This window comes from Arvicola amphibius, chromosome 10, assembly GCF_903992535.2.
Source record: "Arvicola amphibius chromosome 10, mArvAmp1.2, whole genome shotgun sequence".
NCBI lineage: Eukaryota > Metazoa > Chordata > Mammalia > Rodentia > Cricetidae > Arvicola > Arvicola amphibius.
In genome coordinates this window covers 73,241,449-73,255,404 of record NC_052056.1, presented here as the reverse complement: position 1 = coordinate 73,255,404, position 13,956 = coordinate 73,241,449, and positions in this window count along the sequence as shown.

Below are 13,956 nucleotides of genomic sequence, written 5' to 3'. Positions count from 1 at the left end.
TGGAAATCAATGATCCTCAAGGTGCTTCACCAGAGACAAAAAGATCATTCTAAACATTCTAAGATGGCAGTAGTACCCTGATGCCAAAAAAATGAATGCACACACACACACACACACACACACACACACACAAACTCATGCACATTTGAGGGTGCACACACAAACACACTGACACAGACACACACACACACACACACACACACACACACTACTACACACATTCAAAAAATGTGTAATGTAATGTTTTTGATGTCCATCATCTGAAATGAGATTCCCTGTTCAATACTGTTTTAGAACACATAAGAGATACCTCATGTTCTCAGTATGTTCAGCAAGGAGTACTAGGGATTAGACCACACAAACACAGATGATCAGTTAACAGACAAGTCTAGCGGTAAGAGCCCATGCTCTTCTGTGCAGAATGAAATGTTGTAGTTTTCTGAAATACACATGTACACAGCATCAGATGTACTGTGCAAGTTCCAGAGATATCCCGAGACTTACTAGAGCCATGGATGTGTTTGTGCAATCTTACAAGGAGAGTGCAGTAAGCACGTGCCAGGGGCTTTTGCACTATAACACAGCAGATGAAAATGATCCTTGCTCACTATATGTATGGATACATGTCTCAAGGCATATTTTCTATTTTTCATAGTTAAGGTTTGATATAAAACACAAACAGCAAAAGAAATTATAATACCACATGGTCAAAGAAAATTATACAAAAGGGATCAAATTTAGAGAAAAAGTCAAATGGGCACAAGCAGAAATCAATGTCTCAGACACCAGCAGTGACTCTGTGACTTCAAAGATTGCACAGAACATGAAACTCATGGCAACAGAGAGGAAAACTCCCAACGTCAAGGTCCTTGAGATTGGGAAATTCAAAGTATATCAGGACCAATGCTAGATACAAATGTTCTCCATCCAACTTGAGTTTCTCTCCAGCTTGGGGATGAAGCCCAGTCCATTGAATGTTTTTTAAGAACAAATTCCTATCATTTCTCACAAAGGACAAGTGATGTCACTAGCAAAGTAGGATCTGTAACAGCAAGAAGTAACCCAAGATAGATTCTCTGTCTAATAACAGGGACTGCGTTATTTTTATCATGGCAAGGAATGTTTCCTTAAGAGAATGCAACTCAAGGAACAAAAGGTCTTCCTTGTCCCATGCCCTCTGAGTACAGGGAAGGCATGGAAGATGCAGGAGCTGGGGAAGTTGGCCTGGGGAAGATGAGGCTGAAGCAGCTGATTCCATGGCTTTGGCAGGCCCTTGCTGCATCCAGTCACCTAATTCCTCCTGCTGCTCTCCAGTACTTTAAGGTTTTCTGTCTTTCCAAACCAATCAGCACTCCATACTAGAGACCAAGCATTCAGGCACATATGGAAGTGTGAAGACGTTCACATCACACCTTGAGGACGTAATCCCCTAGTCTTGGGTGAGCACCATAGTCAGAAGAAGGACAGAACCAGAAACTCTGAGTAAACCTAGACTAGGAACTTTGGTCTGGACTACTTGTTTTCGGGACTGCTTCAGTGGCCTTTTCACGGTGCCTATAAATTCTCTAAGAACACTCTAGGATAGACATCATCCCCTCTCCACTCCAGACATTCAATTTTTTTCTTAGGCTTCTAAGGATGGATTCTAAAAGATGGTAGGCTTAATTGGACATATCAGTGTAGTGGGCTGTCCCTAATTGAGATGACATGATTTTGTTTTGTGGTGGATGGGACATGGCTGTTCAGGACGTTCATCAAGAGAATGGGTGACATTTTGGGCTCAACAAACCTTGGAGGATGTAATCAAACTGGGGGCATATTCACAGTGCACACCATGGTGAGGCTTACTTTCTACAATTATCTGCTACTAGTGAAAACTTAAAATTGGAAAGGAATATTTTAAAAATGTCAAAGTATCGTGCTCATTTAATATGAGAGTTAAGGGTGGTTTAAAACAAAAAACTAATTTAAAAGCACAAATTAATTCAAACACTCTTCAAAAGATGTAGATAAAAACCAACAATCCAGGAAAGAAACACAAACTCTTTTGATCTAATCAGATCAACATGTCTGTTTCCAAGTGATCAATAATAACCATGTGAATGTGACCCAAATTCTGAGTCCAAATTCCCTAAAGCTAACAAGGCAACACCTTCTCTGCAAAATAAGGAAAGACTCAGACAGGCCAGTGCCTTCAATGGGCAGGGTCTGCAAGACCTCACAATGTGTCCAGTGAGGTCATTGCAAGGACGCAATCATGCTCTTCAGGACCAAAAGAATTTTTCTTTTTTGTGTCTCCCAGAACTGCATTTCTTTCTTCCTGATTGTGACCCAATCCTTGAGAAGAAGCAACATCATTTCCATAAGTCCTACACTCATACTCTGTCTCACAATGCACAGGAAAGACATGAATGGAGACTTGGAATGTGGATCTCAAGCATGCTTGCATGGCTTTTCCGGGTTCCATTTTTCTGTAATGACCCAATTTCTCCTTCTGGCTTCTACTACCCGGCTGTTTCACAACCTCCCCAGATAGCACCCCCTGTAGTGATCTGGAATTCAGGGATAATGAGATAGTGTTAGAACCTCTATCATTAGAAATTTTAGGAGAACGTTTTGACTCTAAGGCAAACAGCAGTAACACCAAGAATGCACTCAGTGAGCTTTCTGCTGATCTGAGTGAGAGATGTGTTATTCACTGGAGAGTGAACACATGGGCTTCGTCAATATTGCTTTCACCTAGACCATCAAATTCTCTAGTGACTCTGTCTGCTGCAGACCTCCTGGTTTCTATACTCATGATACTCAGTCCTTTTTTATTAAACTCTCAATTATGGGAATCATAGGAATGGTACCCTGTCCTGGACACTGCGATGCCATTAGAAAACGTGTCGTCCCTCAAGATTCCCAGCCATATTTAGTCTCATGAGTGGCATGGTGGCAGGTGAAGAGTCTGACAATGACAAGGGAATTGATAAGAGCAGGGAAATGCTGTGGGAAGTGACAAAGCTGGTGAGTTGTGGAACGCTTTAATTTTACAGCTAATACGTACTGACAACAGCTTTAAGGTTTAGAAATAAACCAATGTACACAATGGCAGAGATAAATATGTAGATAGTAGAAAATGGTTGGTAATAAAAAGAGAAAAGTTGAAGCAAATGTAGAAAGTAAAGAAAAAGAAGAAAAAGAAAAAAGTCTGTTCTGTGGTACCAGAGCTCTCCACAAGATTCTTCCTTCCTCAACTGTTGTCCCTTTCACAAAGACTACTCCCTCCTCTCTCCCTGCCCCTCAGCTCCTGCAAACACACTCTGCTGTCTGCTTCAGTCTCAACCACCCCAGTCTCTTCATGAGCACGAATCATTGTGAAAGCTCCTTCTAGGTTTCCAGATACCTTAACGTTGGTTCGCATCCTATAAATGTCTGACGCCTGCCTGTGGCAAAGTGCCTTGCAAAGAACATATCACATACAAATGCTAATTTTGTGGTCCAACTGCATCATTTTCTTGGAACTCTATTCCCCAGTCCCTTTTATCCCTTACCTGGATGTTGTACATTCCCTGCTTCGGGTAGGGAGGCAGCAAGAAAGCCTTCCAAACAGCTTCTTGATCTTCCTTCTCACGCTTTTACCACCTTTGCTAGTGTGCTTTTGGGCAGCTATGGGTGCTTTCTGGAGCTGCTCTTCTGAAGATTTTGATGGTACCTCCTCTGTCATAACATCTTCGAGTATTTCATTGTCGTTTTGATGCTCTGAAGGGGATGGAGGGGACACAGCATAAAGAATATCCCGTGTGTTCAGGCTGGTGATGTCGGAACTAATGGTGTTGTTTTGTGTGATGTCAGGAACATCTCCTTCAACATCTTTTTCTTCGTTGATGTCTTTCACGAAGTCTAACACATCTAAATTTGTGTTAGTATTAGTGATGTCCTCCATATTAGCCTCCTCATGTGTCCCCTCAGATGATGTTTTTGCAGCGTTTTCTCCCTTCTCGTGGGTCTCTAATGGCTTCATATCAGCACCCTGTGGGGTACAATACGCAGGTGAGTTAAAATCTGATGTATAAATCAGGGGAGCTGGACTTAGAGAAGCCCTTGTTAGTTTTTTCATTTACCTCCTGCCCAGTTACTTCGGTTTCTGTCAGGAATGTTGGCAGAGCCAGCTCACTCCACCGCCTCCTCAGAGGAAACCGAGGGAGGGTGAGCCGATGTGTAAGCCTCCTCGAGTAGCAGATCTGTGGATGATATTTGCTTTCCCACCTGTAGATACAGTTCTTTTTGTAAAGTAAGTCATTCTTTGCTAAGTTTTCCAAAAATGTATTTGGCACAGTTGTGTCAAAATTCTCCTCCGCCACTATGTGAGTCAGTGAGCAGGTTGTATTTACAAGACTTGAAATGGAGTACTCTGACGCTAATTGTTTGGATGCCTGTAAACTGCCATCAGTGAGATTGATCCAGGATACTTTCTCTGTCATGTCCTCCACCTTTTCTGCTGGGGAATGGCTCTGACACACGATGCTAGAAATTTAAAAAAAAAAAAAAAAAAAAAAAAAAAAGTAAAATCAGCCCTAGGAGACAACGTTATGACTATCAGTTTGTACGTTAAGAAATCAAAAGTCGGACATTCCATCTGAACTGGCCATCCACCCAGAGGAGTCAGACTCTGGCCTCCAGGCAGGTCTGAGGATTCCTGCAGAGGGGTGCGGGCTCCTTCAGATTGTGCTGCCAGGTTCGCTGTGTGGTATTCCATCCCGCCCTGCCCCCACCTTGGCCCTTTTGTCTGGGCTGCGACCCTGGGCTGCCTGGAATCCCTGATCCTGTGCCCTGACATTCCATCTGAACTGGTGAGTGAATGCGGACCTTGGGGCAACCTGCCCTGGAAGAGAGCACAGACCCCCTACCCCCACTTCCCTCTGCAGGCTTGTGTCTCCCAAGCTTTCCCTAGTGTTCTCAGGTGTCCTGCTCCTGTTCTAAGGCCATCCACACAGAGGAGTCAGACTCTGGCCTCCAGGCAGGTCTGAGGATTCCTGCAAGGGAGTGCGGGCTTCTTCAGATTGTGACGCAAGGAATAGGTCCTCCTCTGGCACTGGGGAGATCCAACCAGTTTCAGTCACAGCAAAGATTGGTCTAGGACACCAAATGCCTCTGGGCTCCTTTTGAAGGAAGAGATGGGCAGGCGCCAATGCAGGAGCTCCTCCAACAACATGAAAGGCAACATGACATCACCACAAGCCAGACATCCCGAAACAACAAGAATTGAATACCCTACCCCAGAAGATATAGAAGAAACCGACCTTAAACAGTACTTTATGAAAATAATAGAGGACCTTAAACAGGAGGTAAAAAACTGCCATAAAGAAATGGAGATGGCAAACAAAAAGGTAGAGGAAATAAATAAATCTCTCAAAGATACCCAAGAAAAACAAGAAAGACAAGAAAAAGCAATCAAGCAGGTAAGGGAAACAGTACAAGACCTGATAAATGAAATGGAGGTAATTGAAGAAATCACAATCTGAGGGACGACTGGAAATGGAAACTGAGTAAACGAACAGAAACTTCAGAGACAAGTATTTCCAACCGAATACAAGAGATGGAAGAAAGAATCTCGGACTCTGAAGATACAATAGAGGAAATAAAATCACAGATTAAGGAACTAAACAAATCTAACAAATTCTTCACACAAAACATTCAGGAAATCTGGGACACCATGAAAAGACCAAACCTAAGAATAATTGGGGTAGAAGAAGGAGAAGAATTACAACTCAAAGGCCCAGAAAACATATTCAACAAAATTATAGAAGAATACTTCCCCAACCTAAAGAAGGATGTTCCTATGAAGGTACAAGAAGCCTACAGAACACCAAATAGACTGGATCAAAAGAAAGCATCCCCAAGCCATATAATAATCAAAACACAAAACATACAGAATAAAGAACAGATATTAAGAGCTGCAAAGGAAAAAGGTCAAGTAACATATAAAGGGAAACCTATCAGAATTACACCTGATTTCTCAATGGAAACCATGAAAGCCAGAAGAGCTTGGATAGATGTGCTACAGACACTAAGGGAACATGGATGCAAGCCTAGACTATTATACCCAGCAAAGCTTGCATTCACCATTGATGGAGAAAACAAGATATTCCAGGACAAAAACAGATTTAAACAATACGCAGCCACAAATCCAGCCTTGCAGAAAGTAATAGAAGGAAAATCACAAACCAAGGAGTCCAACAACGCCCACAATAACTCAGGCTTCTAGCGAACCTTCACCAGCACAACTAGAGGAAGGGAAACACACAAACTCTACTACTAAAAATGACTGAAGTTAACAACCACTGGTCATTAATATCACTTAATATCAATGGACTCAATTCACCTATAAAAAGGCACAGGCTAAGAGACTGGATACGAAAACAGAATCCAACATTTTGCTGTTTACAAGAAACACACCTCAACCACAAAGACAGACACCTACTCAGAGTAAAGGGTTGGGAAAAGGTTTATCAAGCAAATGGCCCTAAGAAACAAGCGGGTGTGGCCATACTAATTTCCAACAAAGTTGATTTTAAACTAAAATCAATCAGAAGAGATGGAAAGGGACACTTTATACTCATAACAGGAAAAATCCATCAGAATGAAGTCTCAATCCTGAATATCTATGCCCCTAATATAAAAGCTCCCACTTATGTAAAAGAAACACTTCTAGAACTCAAGGCAGCCATCAAACCACACACACTAATAGTTGGCGACTTCAACACTCCTCTCTCACCAATGGACAGGTCAATCAGACAGAAACCTAACAGAGAATTGAAAGACTTAATGGAGGTAATGAACCAAATGGACTTAACAGACATCTATAGAACATTCCACCCAAATAGGAAAGAATATACCTTCTTCTCTGTGGCTCATGGAACCTTTTCGAAAATTGACCATATACTTGGTAACAAAGCAAACTTCCACAGTTACAAAAAAATATTAGTAACCACCTGTGTCTTATCGGATCACCATGGATTAAAATTAGAATTCAACAGCAATGCTACCCCCAGAAAGCCCACAAACTCATGGAAACTGAACAGTCAACTACTGACCCACACCTGGGTCAAGGAAGAAATAAAGAAAGAAATTAAAGTCTTTCTTGAATTTAATGAAAACAAAGACACAACATACTCAAACCTATGGGACACAATGAAAGCAGTACTAAGAGGAAAGTTCATAGCACTAAGTGCCCACTTAAAGAAAACGGAGAAAGCACTCATTGGTGACTTAACAGCACACCTGAAAGCTCTGGAAAAAAAAGAAGCAGACTCACCTAGGAGAAGTAGAAGACTGGAAATAATCAAACTGAGGGCAGAAATCAACAAAATAGAAACACAGAAAACAATCCAAAGAATCAATGAAACAAGAAGCTGGTTCTTGGAGAAAATCAACAAGATTGACAAACCCTTAGCCAAAATAATCAAACGGCAGAGGGAGAACACGCAAATTAATAAGATCAGAAATGAAAAGGGGGACATAACCACAGACACAGAGGAAATTCAGAGAATCATTAGATCTTACTACAAAAGCCTGTATGCCACAAAATTGGAAAATGTAAAAGAAATGGACAGTTTTTTAGATAAATACCATATACCAAAGTTAAACCAGGACCAGATAAATGCTCTAAATAGTCCTGTTAGTCGCGAAGAATTAGAAACTGTTATCAGAAACCTCCCTACCAAAAAGAGCCCAGGACCAGATGGTTTCAATGCGGAATTCTACCAGAACTTCCAAGAAGACCTAATACCTATACTCCTTAAGGTATTTCATAATATAGAAACACAAGAGTCACTGCCAAATTCCTTCTATGAAGCTACAGTCACCCTGATACCTAAACCACACAAAGACTCAACCAAGAAAGAGAATTACAGGCCAATCTCACTCATGAACATTGACGCAAAAATTCTCAATAAAATACTGGCAAACCGAATCCAAGAACACATTAGAAAAATTATCCATTACGATCAAGTAGGCTTCATCCCAGAGATGCAGGGCTGGTTCAACATACGAAAATCTATCAATGTAATCCATCATATAAATAAACTGAAGGAAAAAAATCATATGGTCATCTCATTAGATGCTGAAAAAGCATTTGACAAAATTCAGCACCCTTTTATGATAAAGGTCTTGGAGAGATTAGGGATACAAGGGTCATTCCTAAATATAATAAAAGCTATTTACAGCAAGCCGACAGCTAACATCAAACTAAACGGAGAGAAACTCAAGGCTATCCCACTAAATTCAGGAACACGACAAGGATGTCCACTCTCTCCTTATCTCTTCAATATAGTGCTTGAAGTTCTAGCAATAGCAATAAGACAACATAAGGGAATCAAGGGGATTCAATTTGGAAAGGAAGAAGTTAAACTTTCATTATTTGCAGATGATATGATAGTATACATAAGCGACCCCAAAAACTCCACCAAAGAACTCTTACAGCTGATAAACTCCTTCAGTAACGTGGCAGGTTACAAGATCAACTCCAAAAAATTAGTTGCCCTCCTATACACAAAGGATAAGGAAGCAGAGAGGGAAATCAAAGAAGTATCACCTTTCACAATAGCCACAAATAGCATCAGATATCTGGGAGTATCTCTAACCAAGGAAGTGAAGGATTTATTTGACAAGAACTTTAAGTCTTTGAAGAAAGAAATTAAAGAGGATACCAGAAAATGGAAGGATCTCCCCTGCTCGTGGATTGGGAGGATCAACATAGTAAAAATGGCAATTCTACCAAAAGCAATCTATAGATTCAATGCAATCCCAATCAAGGTCCCATTAAAATTCTTCACAGAGATTGAGAGGACAATAATCAACTTTATATGGAAAAACAAGAAACCCAGGATAGCCAAAAAAATCTTATACAATAAAGGTTCTTCTGGAGGCATTACCATCCCTGACTTCAAACTCTATTACAAAGCTACAGTATTGAAAACAGCTTGGTATTGGCATAAAAACAGAGAAGTTGACCAATGGAATCGTATAGAAGACCCGGACCTTAAACCACAAACCTATGAACACCTGATATTTGATAAAGGAGCCAAAAGTACACAATGGAAGAAAGAGGGCATCTTCAACAAATGGTGCTGGCATAACTGGATGTCAACCTGTAGAAGAATGAAAGTAGATCCATATCTATCACCATGCACAAAACTCAAGTCCAAATGGATTAAAGACCTCAATATTAATTTGAACACATTGAGCTTGATAGAGGAGAAAGTGGGAAGTACTCTCCAACAAATGGGCACAGGGAACCGTTTCCTGCGCATAACCCCAGCTGCACAGACTTTAAGGGCAACATTGAATAAATGGGACCTCCTGAAGTTGAGCAGCTTCTGTAAAGCAAAGGACATTGTCACTAAGACACAAAGGCAGCCTACTGACTGGGAAAAGATTTTCACCAACCCTGCAACTGACAAAGGTCTGATCTCTAAAATATATAAGGAACTCAAGAGACTAGACGGTAAAATGCCAATTAACCCAATTAAAAAATGGGGCACTGAACTGAACAGAGAATTCTCAACAGAAGAAGTTCGAATGGCCAAAAGACACTTAAGGTCATGCTCAACCTCCCTAGCTATCAGGGAAATGCAAATCAAAACAACTTTGAGATATCATCTTACACCTGTCAGATTGGCTAAAATCCAAAACACCAATAATAACCTTTGCTGGAGAGGTTGTGGGGTAAGGGGTACACTCATCCATTGCTGGTGGGAATGCACACTTGTGCAACCACTTTGGAAAGCAGTGTGGCGGTTTCTCAGGAAATTCGGGATCAACCTACCCCAGGACCCAGCAATTCCACTATTGGGAATCTACCCAAGAGATGCCCAATCATACAACAAAAGCATATGCTCATCTATGTTCATAGCAGCATTATTTGTAATAGCCAGATCCTGGAAACAACCTAGATGCCCTTCAGTGGAAGAATGGATGAAGAAACTGTGGAATATATACATGCTAGAATACTACTCAGCGGTAAAAAACAATGACATCTTGAATTTTGCAGGCAAATGGATGGAAATAGAAAACACTATTCTGAGTGAGGTAACCCAGACCCAAAAAGATGAACATGGGATGTACTCACTCATAATCGGTTTCTAGCCATAATTAAAGGACATCGAGCCTATAAATTTGGGATCCTTGAGAAGATAATAAGAAGGTGAACTCCCAAAAAAAGATATAGTAATCCTCCTGGATATTGGAAGTAGACACGATCGCCAGGCAAAATTGGGAACTTGAGGGTTGGGCAAGACTGGGCCAAGGGAAGATGGGGAGAGAAAAGTGTGAAGGGAAGAACGGGGGGAGCTCGGAGGAATGGGGTGCTTGGGATATAGGAAGGGTGGATATGGGAGCAGGGAAGCATATATCCTAATTTAAAGAGCTACCTGAGGGTTGTCAAGAGACTTGACCCTAGAGGGGTTCCCAGGTTTCCAGGGAGATGCCCCCAGTTAGTTCCTTGGGCAGCTGAGGAGAGGGAGCCTGAAAAGGCCAGTTCCTATAGCCATACTGATTAATTTCTTGCATATCACCATAGAACCTCCACCTGACGATAGATGAAGAAAATGACAGAGCCCCACATTGGAGCACCGGACTGAGCTCCCAAGGTCCTGATGAGGAGCAGAAGGAGAGAGAACATGAGAAAGAAAGTCAGGACCGTGAGGGAACCTCCAGCTGGCGACAGATGGGGAAGGTGACTGAGCCCCACATTGGAGCACTGGACTGAGCTCCCAAGGTCCTGATGAGGAACAGAAGGAGCGAGAACATGAGGGAGAAAGTCAGGAACGAGAGGGGTGCGTTCACTCATGGAGACGGTGGGACAGAACTAATGGGAGATCACCAACTCCAGTTGAATCATGCGACCAAACCCGTCTCTCTGAATGTGGCCAACAGCGGGGGCTGACTGAGAAGCAAAGGACAATGGCTCTGGGCTCTGATTCTTCTGCATGGACGGGCTCTGTGGGAGCCTTCTCAGCTTGGTCGATCACCTTCCTGGACCAGGGGGGAGTTGGGAGGACCCTGGTCTTAGCATAGAATGGGGAACCCTGATGGCTCCTTGGCCTTGAGAGGGAGGGAGGGGAGGTATGGGTGGAGGGGAGGAGAGGGGAGGGAAGGGGGAGAAGGAGGGGAGGGAAGGGGGAGGAGGAGGGGAGGGAGGGGGGAGGAGGAGGGAAGGAGATGGAAATTTTTAAATATATAAAAAAAAACCATGAGAAAAAAAAAAAGAAATCAAAAGTCTCACAAGCATCCTAATGATGCATCTTGCTGTTCGAAGATGGAAAAAAAAATAAGCAAACAAAGCACAACATTCCAACCAAAAAACTGTTATTAAAAAGTGTAAGAAAGAACAGAGCTGGAGATTACTTGGCTGCTGAAATAAAGAGCTGGTCCTTCGAAAGAATGAACAAATCTGACAACCCTTCACGTGAACCCCCAAAGGAAGACACATATTATTGAAATGTGAGACAGGAAAGAGATGAGTAAGATCTATGGGAACTCTAGGAGCTGCGAGGATACCTTGTGCTCCAAAGTGTTGACAATCCTCAAAGAAAGAGATGGCAAAATTCACAAAGAAGACACAAACAGAGATATAAGGGGTTAGCAAACATGCACCACCAGCTGCCTTCCCACTGCTGCACATGGGTATGATGATGAATTTAGGAGCTTATGAAATGTGCTAAGATCCATTGAGTACAAGATTGAAAGATAATAAGTCTCTCCCTATAAGGAAAGCCCAAGACCAAATATTGCATAAAGGACCATACCTGCTGTCTTTAATACAATGGAGATCAATGATCCTCAAGGTGCTTCACCAGAGACAAAAAGATCAGTCTAAACATTCTAAGATGGCAGTAGTACCCTGATGCCAAAAAAATGAATGCACACACACACAGACAGACACAATAACCACACACAAACACATTCACTCATGCACATTTGCGGGTGCACACACACAAACACACTGACACAGACACACACACACACACACACACTACTACACACATTCAAAAAATGTATAATATGTTCTTGATGTCCATCATCTGAAATGAGATTCCCTGTTCAACACTGTTTTAGAACACATAAGAGATATCTCATGTTCTCAGTATGATCAGCAAGAAGCACTAGGGATTAGTCCACAGAAAAATGGATCATCAGTTAACAGACAAGTTTAGCGGTAAAAGTCCATGCTCTTCTGTGAAGAATGAAATGTTGTAGTTTTCTGAAATACACATGGACACAGCATCAGATGTACTGTGCAAGTTCCAGAGATATCCCGAGACTAACTAGGGCCATGGATGTGTTTGTGCAATCTTAAAAGGGGAGTGCAGTAAGCACGTCCCAGAGGCTTTTGCAATATAACACAGCAGATGAAAATGATCCTTGCTTACTATATGTATGGAAACATGTCTCAAGGCATATTTTCTACTTTTCATAGTTAAGGTTTGAAATAAAACAACAAACAACCAAAGAAATTATAGTACCACATGGTCAAAGAAAATTATAGAAAAGGGATCAAATTTAGAGAAAAAGTCAAATGGGCACAAGCAGAAATCAATGTCTCAGACACCAGCAGTGACTCTGTGACTTCAAAGACTGCACAGAACATGAAACTCATGGCAACAGAGAGGAAAACTCCCAACGTCAAGGTCCTTGAGACTGGGAAATCCAAAGTTTATCAAGACAAATGCTAGATACAAATGCTCTCCATCCAACTTGAGTTTCTCTGCAGTTTCAGGATGAAGCCTAGTCCATTGAATGTTTTTTAAGAACAAATTCCTATCATTTCTCACAAAGGACAAGTGATGTCACTAGCAAAGTTGGATCTGTAACAGCAAGAAGTAACCCAAGATAGATTCTCTGTCTAATAACAGGGACTGCGTTATTTTTATCATGGCAAGGAATGTTTCCTTAAGAGAATGCAACTCAAGGAACAAAAGGTCTCCCTTGTCCCATTCCCTCTGAGTACATGGAAGGCATGGAAGATGCAGGAGCTGGGGAAGTTGGCCTGGGGAAGATGAGGCTGAAGCAGCTGATTCCATGGCTTTGGCAGGCCCTTGCTGCATCCAGTCACCTAATTCCTCCTGCTGCTCTCCAGTGCTTTAAGGTTTTCTGTCTTCCCAAACCAATCAGCACTCCATACTAGAGACCAAGCATTCAGGCACATATGGAAGTGTGAAGACTTTCACATCACACCTTGAGGACGTAATCCCCTAGTCTTGGGTGAGCACCATAGTCAGAAGAAGGACAGAACCAGAAACTCTGAGTTGACCTAGACTAAGGACTTGAGCCTGAACTACCTGAGGTCAGAACTGCTTCAGTGGATTTTTCACTGTGCCTATAAGTTCTCTAAGAACTCTCTAGGATAGATATCATCCACTCTCCACTCCAGATATTCAATTATTTTCTTAAACTTATAATGATGGATTCTAAAAGATGGTAGGCTTAATTGGACATATCAGTGTAGTGGGCTGTCCCTAATTGAGATGACATGATTTTGTTTTGTGGTGGATGGGACATGGCTGTTCAGGACGTTCATCAAGAGAATAGGTGACATTTTGGGCTCAACAAACCTTGGAGGATGTAATCAAACTGGGGGCATATTCACAGTGCACACCATGGTGAGGCTTACTTTCTACAATTATCTGCTACTAGTGAAAACTTAAAATTGGAAAGGAATATTTTAAAAAAATGTCAAAGTATCATGCTCATTTAATATGAGAGTTAAGGGTGGTTTAAAACAAAAAACTAATTTGAAAGCACAAATTAATTCAAACACTCTTCAAAAGATGTAGATAAAAACCAACAATCCAGGAAAGAAACACAAACCCTTTTGATCTAATCAGATCAACATGTCTGTTTCCAAGTGATCAATAATAACCATGTGAATGTGACCCAAATTCTGAGTCCAAATTCCCTAAAGCTAAC